This window comes from Cynoglossus semilaevis, chromosome Z (genome assembly GCF_000523025.1).
Source record: "Cynoglossus semilaevis isolate Cse_v1.0 chromosome Z, Cse_v1.0, whole genome shotgun sequence".
In the NCBI taxonomy this organism is placed as follows: Eukaryota; Metazoa; Chordata; class Actinopteri; order Pleuronectiformes; family Cynoglossidae; genus Cynoglossus; species Cynoglossus semilaevis.
The window spans coordinates 20,351,305-20,359,360 of NC_024328.1; the positions used below are offsets into that span (position 1 = coordinate 20,351,305).

The 8,056-nt window shown below is 39.6% G+C and overlaps 1 protein-coding gene across 2 annotated transcripts in view; it reads left to right on the forward strand.

Moving 5' to 3' along the window:
- The window catches only part of pde4d (phosphodiesterase 4D, cAMP-specific), a 209,987-nt gene that overhangs the window by 63,723 nt on the left and 138,208 nt on the right, over positions 1-8,056 (forward strand). The gene's annotated exons all lie outside the window — the stretch shown is intronic.

The window sequence follows — 8,056 nt, forward strand, 5'->3', positions numbered from 1 at the left end:
ATATATATATATAGCTTATATATATATATACAGTATTTATAAGCTCATAACTCGTCTCGAGATACAAGCAAGCCTTCGAGCAGATTTGTGCTTCGAGATACGAGATTTGAGATATAAGCATGCTTACAGACACTGACGCTAGGTGGCCGAACACTCAGAGCAGCCCACGCTGCTTCACTCATTCACTTCATATGTACGGTGACTTCTGTACCTTTTCCCGCGAGTCTTCCGTATTGTGTTTGCGTTATGTTTCTGTAAGTTACATAGTGTACGTGTAAGGTATGCTACGGAATCAAGTGTCTACGTACGGGCCAACCCTCCCTTCCTCCCTCAATCCTACTCCGCACATGCCACCATTAGCCACTACCGTATCACCTGTCTTGAAGGTAAGAACTCATAATTAAAACCACATTTTATTTTATATCACATGAATCCTTATATAGTATATTTTTTTGTATGTCTCTATAGCAACTAAATTAAAACATGTTTTTTCATTGTTATTAGCACTAATAAAGGTAATTATAACTAATAAAAAACTTTTTTTTCCTGTTATAGAGCACCTTAAGTTACGAGCTTGGTCCTGGAACGGATTATGCTCGTGTCTCGAGGTTCTACTGTATTTGATTGTCTTCCCCTATTTCAACCCTCATGCCGTAAATAACCAAGACAGACCTCAAAGAGCACACAGCCAGGTTCCTCCTACTTTAGGAGGAACTGGTCACCTCCATATGTTTTGCTGAATATAACTCTGTTCAGATTTTTAGACAGAGGCTAAACACCTGAATTTTCTCTCCAGTCAGCTAAAACTGAAGGACCTACGTAGATAAGAGGTCCAAAGGCTTCTCAAGACCCAGACTGTCCAGTTGCCTGTTACTAAACCGTTTCAGATAAAAACCTTTAAATACTGTGCATTTTGAAATAATAACTATGAAACAAATGTACAAAGTGAGTGGTAATATGTTAAACAAAGATATATTTTTAAAACCTTGATCAATAATCAGTGTGGGTCTCGCCCTTCATCTCACTGCATTGTTTAGTCACAAACCCTTTCACATCAGCCCATTGACCAGACCGGTTTCTCTTTAATCTGCCTGGTGTCGTCAGTCTGAATGGTCTCCCAGCACGGACAAGCTGTTGTCCAGATCCAGCGGCCGTAATGAGTTGCATGTCCAATTATGATGCAGCTGCATCCTGTGCTGTAAGAGCCATCATGTTATTGATGTCTTCCCTTGATCATTTTTCACAGCTACCTCCAATATCCTGCTTCTTTATGATGCTGTTTTCATCTTTTGTGTGCTTGCATTTACGTGCAATTGCAAAATGTCCACTGTGTATGAGGCTGTTTTCATCTTTTGTGTGCTTGCATTTACGTGCATTTGCAAAATGTCCACTGTGTAAATACATCTGCTAGAGTCATCTGTGCCATTGTGTGTCACTTAGTGTACGTGCTACATCACTCCACCCTCATGTCTGTAAATAGATAGTCATAGAAATCTGCTTCTATACTGCAGCGAGTTCTATAGGAATAATAGATCTTTATGAAGACAGAACATTTGTATGCTACTGCTGGTCTCAGTGTGATTGGTCCGTATCCTGATTACCAGTCCTCTGCTGTCTCTTCGACCACCGGGACTGTCTTCTTTGATTGCATTGATTTAGTTCTTTGAGTATGAGGTGATTGGTCTGAACCCAGATCCTTGTGAATCTCATGAGACTAAGGCAGAGACAGGAGGTGAAGGGGGGAGGGGGGGTGGGCTGGTGAAACTGCACAACTGTGTTTGTGTATGTGTATTGCATATGTATGTATTGATGCAGGACAGCCTTATCAATTCAAAGCATCGGTGTGATGTAGTACTCATCACTGAGTGATGTTAGGGGTAAATTGTTCTCAGCCAATTAAACACAGAAGGCCATTTACACACGGTTGACACTCAGATGTCTACTGACCTGTCTATTTACTATACAGTCTACGGGGCAAGAAGCAGGTTGTGTATGAATATGATAGACGTATATAGATTTATCTTAAAACAATGCTTCTCAAAGTGTAGGGTGGGGAATGGAGACATGACATGGACATTTTCAAGGTTCAAGTGGGAAAATCAACAGTCGCAAAAGTCAAGTGGGGAATGACCAAAAAATGTTTTAGAACCACTGTCCGAAAGCATGTACTGTACAAGACAATAATTATCAAAATTCGGGAACCTTCTTTTAACGTACAAAAATATATAAATTATATAATTTATTTATATTATCATTATACTTTTGCTATATTATATTTATTCTTTTACTGCCTTTTCCCTGCAATATCCATGTTGCTGTCTTAGTTTCCTCAGAGCCTGGATTAGGCTTACTTAAGATGGGGAACAGGCTACAGAATTGTCATTAAACATAATCGATTTGGGTTTGAGGGCTTGCAAAGACGGTTCGGACCATTGTCCAATAGGATGCCCCAATTGAACTAAGCTCTTTAACCCTTGCTACATCTGGATTGGTCATTGATTTCCAAGAAAAAGTGCTTCCAGCCACTGGCTTCTTTAAAGCGCATTTATTGGTTTCCGTGACAACAGGCAACTAACCTGTATATGAACTCCCAGTGCCAACAGCATTATGGGGGATTGCTGTGTTTCCAGGCATGTTGAGAGCTTTGTATTTAAACCCCCTCTGCTTTCATGTCACTTGTGGAGAGATGACCTTTCTGTAAGACTGTGTAACGCCCTCTTCTTAACATGATGATTTACTACATGTATTTTCAATGGCCTGTCAGACCGCCTCATTACATGAACTTTCATTCACAGTAGATTTCTACCAAGCTGTTGTATGTGGCAACTCAGGCAAGGCATTTGTATGTCAGAAGCATGTTCTTCTGTACTCTGTTTTAAAGAAGAGCCATATTGTTGTACATTTTAATATGTACTGAATCTGTTACACCATTTGTATTGAAAGAATATTTAAAAAGCCAGTATTACACAGTTTAACTTGGCTATTCTGAAACAGAGAAATACTGGTTGTATCTACTTTTTTATCTGTTATCTGTTAAGCTTTCAAAGCCTAAAGATGTAAACTACTCACTGAAACTAATTTTGATAAATGTCAAAATTGAAATTTACAGCAGACATGAGTTGAGCAAATTCCAATCATGCCAAAAAAAAAAGAATCAAAAATCAAGCAAAAAGTCTGTTTTTAATCTTTACTGTTCTACAAACAGAAGTCAAAGGTGAAGTCTACAAACCTCTACATTTGGTAGTGTTAGATTAGGTAATGTTCGCCTGTAACATTAGCTTTTTCTGCAGTTTCTGTTGTCATCTCCATGTGCTTTTCTAAATCATCTGTAAAGTGTCCAAATACAACAAAGCTCTTTTATAATATTTTTATTTTAAAGAAATCTTTTAAATCAGATGTGGTGACCGAGGTCTACGCTAACAAAAATGAGACATAAATCTCTTATCAACATTTTATTAAAGATTGTTTGGGAAAGTTTTTTTTTTAAATTATTATTTAGTAGAAGACAAAATGTTTCTTGTTAATCTTTGTGGCATTCAATTGAGATCATGGAAAGTTGCAGCTCCACAGCTCATAGTGTTGAAATTGGAGGCCACTGCCCTTGAATCTATAAATCCCCTCCAAAACCCTAATACATCAATGGTATTAAAATAAAATAGAACTCTGTTGAAAAAGCACTGTACATCCCTGTTACAGTAATACGCCTTTTATGGGTCCATCTGCATTCTACAGAGTACATTTGTAATCAGTCAACTGTTCCGTTATTCACCTTAGAGAGAGATAGGATATACAAGATGTCAAAAAGGAATGTGAGCTTTATGACCCCCCATACCCCCACCAAAAATGTTTATTTACTCTACGAGTGTCGAGGTCAATTTTCCACCAACACCTCCTCCGTCACTGAATCTGTTGAATGTTACTCCATCATCACCCACATCATCAACCCCTGATTTGATAATTGTATCAGATGATGAGGGCGTGGCGTACCAGACCCCGCCCAGCTCCGATGATGCAGAACAGATGCTGTCATCTGAAGAAGACGCGTGTGAACTTGAAGAAGAGGGGCACGCAGTTGACGGTTGTTCCTTGAACTTTTTCAAAATAGTATAATCAGCCCTATTTCACATCATCAATCTCGTCTTTTACAAGTTCAGAGAAGAGAATTGTAACGGGTGCTTGACCAACCATCCCAGTATAGGTGCAATGGGCCGAGTGCTGCTTAGGAGCACTCGGTGTTATTAACCAGTCTCAAATTAATAACACGATCAGTCTCATCAAAGTTATCTTTAATTATTATGTTATCCTACTAATATAATGTTGGTGCCGAAAATTACGTTATTCAGTCACCACTGTTGTCATCTAACTGCCGCAGATAGAATGACCTGAAAAGAACCACACCTGACAACGTTGTACTTTTTACTCGCTGCGAGGGGGAGCAGAGAGACCAACAGCTTTGCAGAGCTGGCTCACCTAAGTCCCAAAGTGTATGAGGATTGCAGCTCCTTTTATTGAGAAGGTTTCACAAGCACTGGGCAGTTGTTTTTTCTTTGAGTTTTACTCCCAGGGCAAAGGTCATCTGATTCCCATACTTGATGAGAAACAGACCTCATCCTTTATGGACATACATTGTAAAAAACAGAGTACCTACTCCGGTCAAGCAGACCATTATTTACCACACTTAGATAACAGTTTATGGTTCACCACACTTTGGTTTAACACACTTTGGTAACTAACTATAAATTCTATTTACATATAACAATAATGTATTTCTTGGAGTATTACACTTATACTACAATACATAGTATTTAATAACAATTAAATATCTGAAGGATTTTTGGAGTTCTTGGCAAATTGGGTGGCTTCAATGAATAAAGTAACAACACAGACAAACACAGTTTACAAAAATAATCAAAATTATTAATACAACACTGTCAAGTTAATGACAGTGATTGAACTCATAAACAATGATCACAACAACAAAACAAGGCATAAGTGTGTGTGTAGGTGTGTGTGTGTGTGGTCGTGTGAGAGAGAGAAAGAGAGAGAGAGATGTTGCCTCTTAGCCACCAAGCAAGTGACTGAGCCCTTGAGGCGTGTTCACATACGCGACTGCACAGTGGAAGAAGAACTGTGAGGTAGAAGGGACGGCAACAGGAATCACGTGAGGCGTGTATGTGCTCACGGAGGTGTGAAAGGGTGTTGTGTATGTGCACCAAAATGCACTCAGGTACAATGAACAGTGCTTGTGATGTTATCAAAGTATATGGGGGAAGGGAGGTGTACGGCGCGGTCTACTCAAGACAAAGGACTTTGTCAAAGTTTTCCCAATACTTATAACCATACAAGTTAACACTAAAATACTCATGGTGTACAAGAGTATAACACCGAGTCAGGAGGTTAGAAAAGAAGTGCATGCAACAGCCTAGCTAAAAGCAGCACAACAAAATTCAATGTGCGCACTTAAACTGTCCCTAAGTTTAAATAGCACTTAACAATACTACAGATTAACTAACGTGCCCAAATGCCAGCCTTGCTGTAGTGAACGTCTGCTTGTATTTAGAGGGTAGTGGAAAGACCGCACTTCTTGGGTCCTTGCCAGAGTTGAGGACGTCCGTCTGGTTCCACTGTGTGCAGAGAGTCCTCTTGATTCTGAAAGTCTGCTTCGGGAGGAAAAAGCCTCTGATGGTCAATGTGCCGGTTCACACGATTACTGTTAGAGCAGGTTTCTCTTTTCATCAGGGGCCCTATGGAGCGAAAGTGACAGAGAGACTGAAATTGGGGCTGACCCCCCAATTTAAAGGTTGCGGAGGTCACTGATCGTGACGTATGTCGATTTATGGGAAGCAGTGGAATTATGGAAGTTAGAGCCCTTAAAAGGACTGTGGTAGTACCTACACCAGTCAGAGGGAGCATCCTTGCTTGGAGGAAATCGGAGATTATTTCTACCATGTTCATTTTAATAATCTGTTGAAAAGACTATACATACCCATATTCATTCCAACCATCCAGCATCTTTTGAGCCAGTACAATATTCTGGCTGATGAGCTACAAATTAGAATCAACCTTTTACATCTGCTGGACTCATCACCCAGTTTCTTTCACATGGAAGGACATCTGCAGGATGACGTCGTGAAAAACGAATATTTGAAAGAAATAACCGATATTTGGGAAAGCTCTTGAGTTTGTTAAAATTTTGTTATCACAATCTTTAACGATGATACAATGTTAACTTTTTTGCATGCATTTCTATATCGCTTTGTAGACATTTATCTTGAAATTATCTTTTACGTATGTAATCACAAAACATTATCTGTTATGTATAATAAAAAGAGAATAAATACACATCATCGTGTCCATTCTCCTCATTCTGTTTTCAACATGTCACAGACACGTTTGATGAAAAAAGCGTATTACAATCCAGCCCACCCAGGCAGCTTTGGTGGTGTAGAGCAGCTCCGTAGAGGTGTGCAAGATGATATGGGGAAGACGGTCGCGTTAGAAAATGTTAAAACATTTCTCTCTGAGCAGGACACTTATACTCTAAACCATACGTGTCAAACTCAAGACCCGAGGGCCTGTAAATTTTTTTAACTATGTCCCACTGCAGCCCGGTACCAAATGACCAATGGACCAGAACTGGTCCACGGACCGGGCGTTGGGGACCCCTCCTCTATACAGTCTTCCAGTTACAATCGGCCTTTCAAGTGGAACTGTATTGCTGATGTGGCCCCCGGTGAAAATGAGTTCGACACCCCTGCTCTACATAAACCTGTTAGAAGACATTTTCCTAGGAACAAGGTTTTTTCACCACGATCTTTATATCAATTTCAAGTGGATCTGTGCAATATGCAAGCCCTGTCTGAGCATAATGATGGGTACAATTATTTACTCACTGTTATAGACATATTTTCCAAGAAAGCTTACGTCAGGGCTCTGAAAAGAAAAACTGCAACAGAAGTGGTGAACGCGTTTGAATCCATCTTTGCTGAAAGACAGTCGTCTAAAAAATTACAAACGGATGCAGTAAAATAATTTTTCAACAAGACTTTTGAGACTCATTTTTCCACAGCCAGCGATCTCAAGGCCTCAGTAGTTGAAAGATTTAACCATACTTTAAAAGGAAGAATGTGGAGATATTTTACAGCAAACAACACTCTGCTCTACATAGATGTGCTACAAGACTTGGTAAAAAGCTACAATCACAGCTATCACAGCAGTATTAAAATGAAACCAGTGCAGGTGACAGCAGAAAACACTCAGGTGTTTGCAGGTGTTTGAAAACTTGTACGGAGATGTGCAAACCAAATCAAAAAACAAGTTTAAAAAGGGAGATCAAGTCAGGATTTCAAAATTGGGAGGTGTGTTTGATAAAAAATATAAACAGAGTTTTACAGATGAGGTGTTTATTATAACCGAATGCATCCCTCGCAAACCTCCTGTGTATAAACTAGCGGATTATGACGGAGAGCCCATCCAAGGTTCATTTTACGAGGCCGAGTTGCAAAAAGTAACGGTGAGGAAAGACTACCAAGTGGAAAGGATTCCGCAGCTAGTCGGTGACGTTTATGCACCGCTTTTGAGAACTGTTGATGTTCAAGCAATATACGGCGACATTGTCACGCAGTATTTTAACCCCGCATATTATTTACCGGTGGCCAAGCATCACATTGAAAACATTGAGATCCAGTTAAAGATGGATCAAAACAAACTGGTAGATTTTAACTACGGCAAGACTATTGTGACGTCTCCACTTTAGACCAAGGACTTGAAATCAAGGTCAAGGTCAGCTTTATTGTCAATACCTTCACATGTACAGAACATACAGAGGTATCGAAATTACGTTCCTCGCCTTCCCGTGCGCTGACAGACATAGACAATACTGAACGAAAAACATTAAGGTGCAATAACAATGGTGCATGTGTAGCTTTAAGGTGCTGTATGGTCTGTAAAAATATATACATGAAGTACGTAATAAATATAGTAATATAATTAGCAGCAGATGAGGTGGTAATAGTGCATTGTATTACAAGTCAATAGTGCATTTATGGCATTTCAA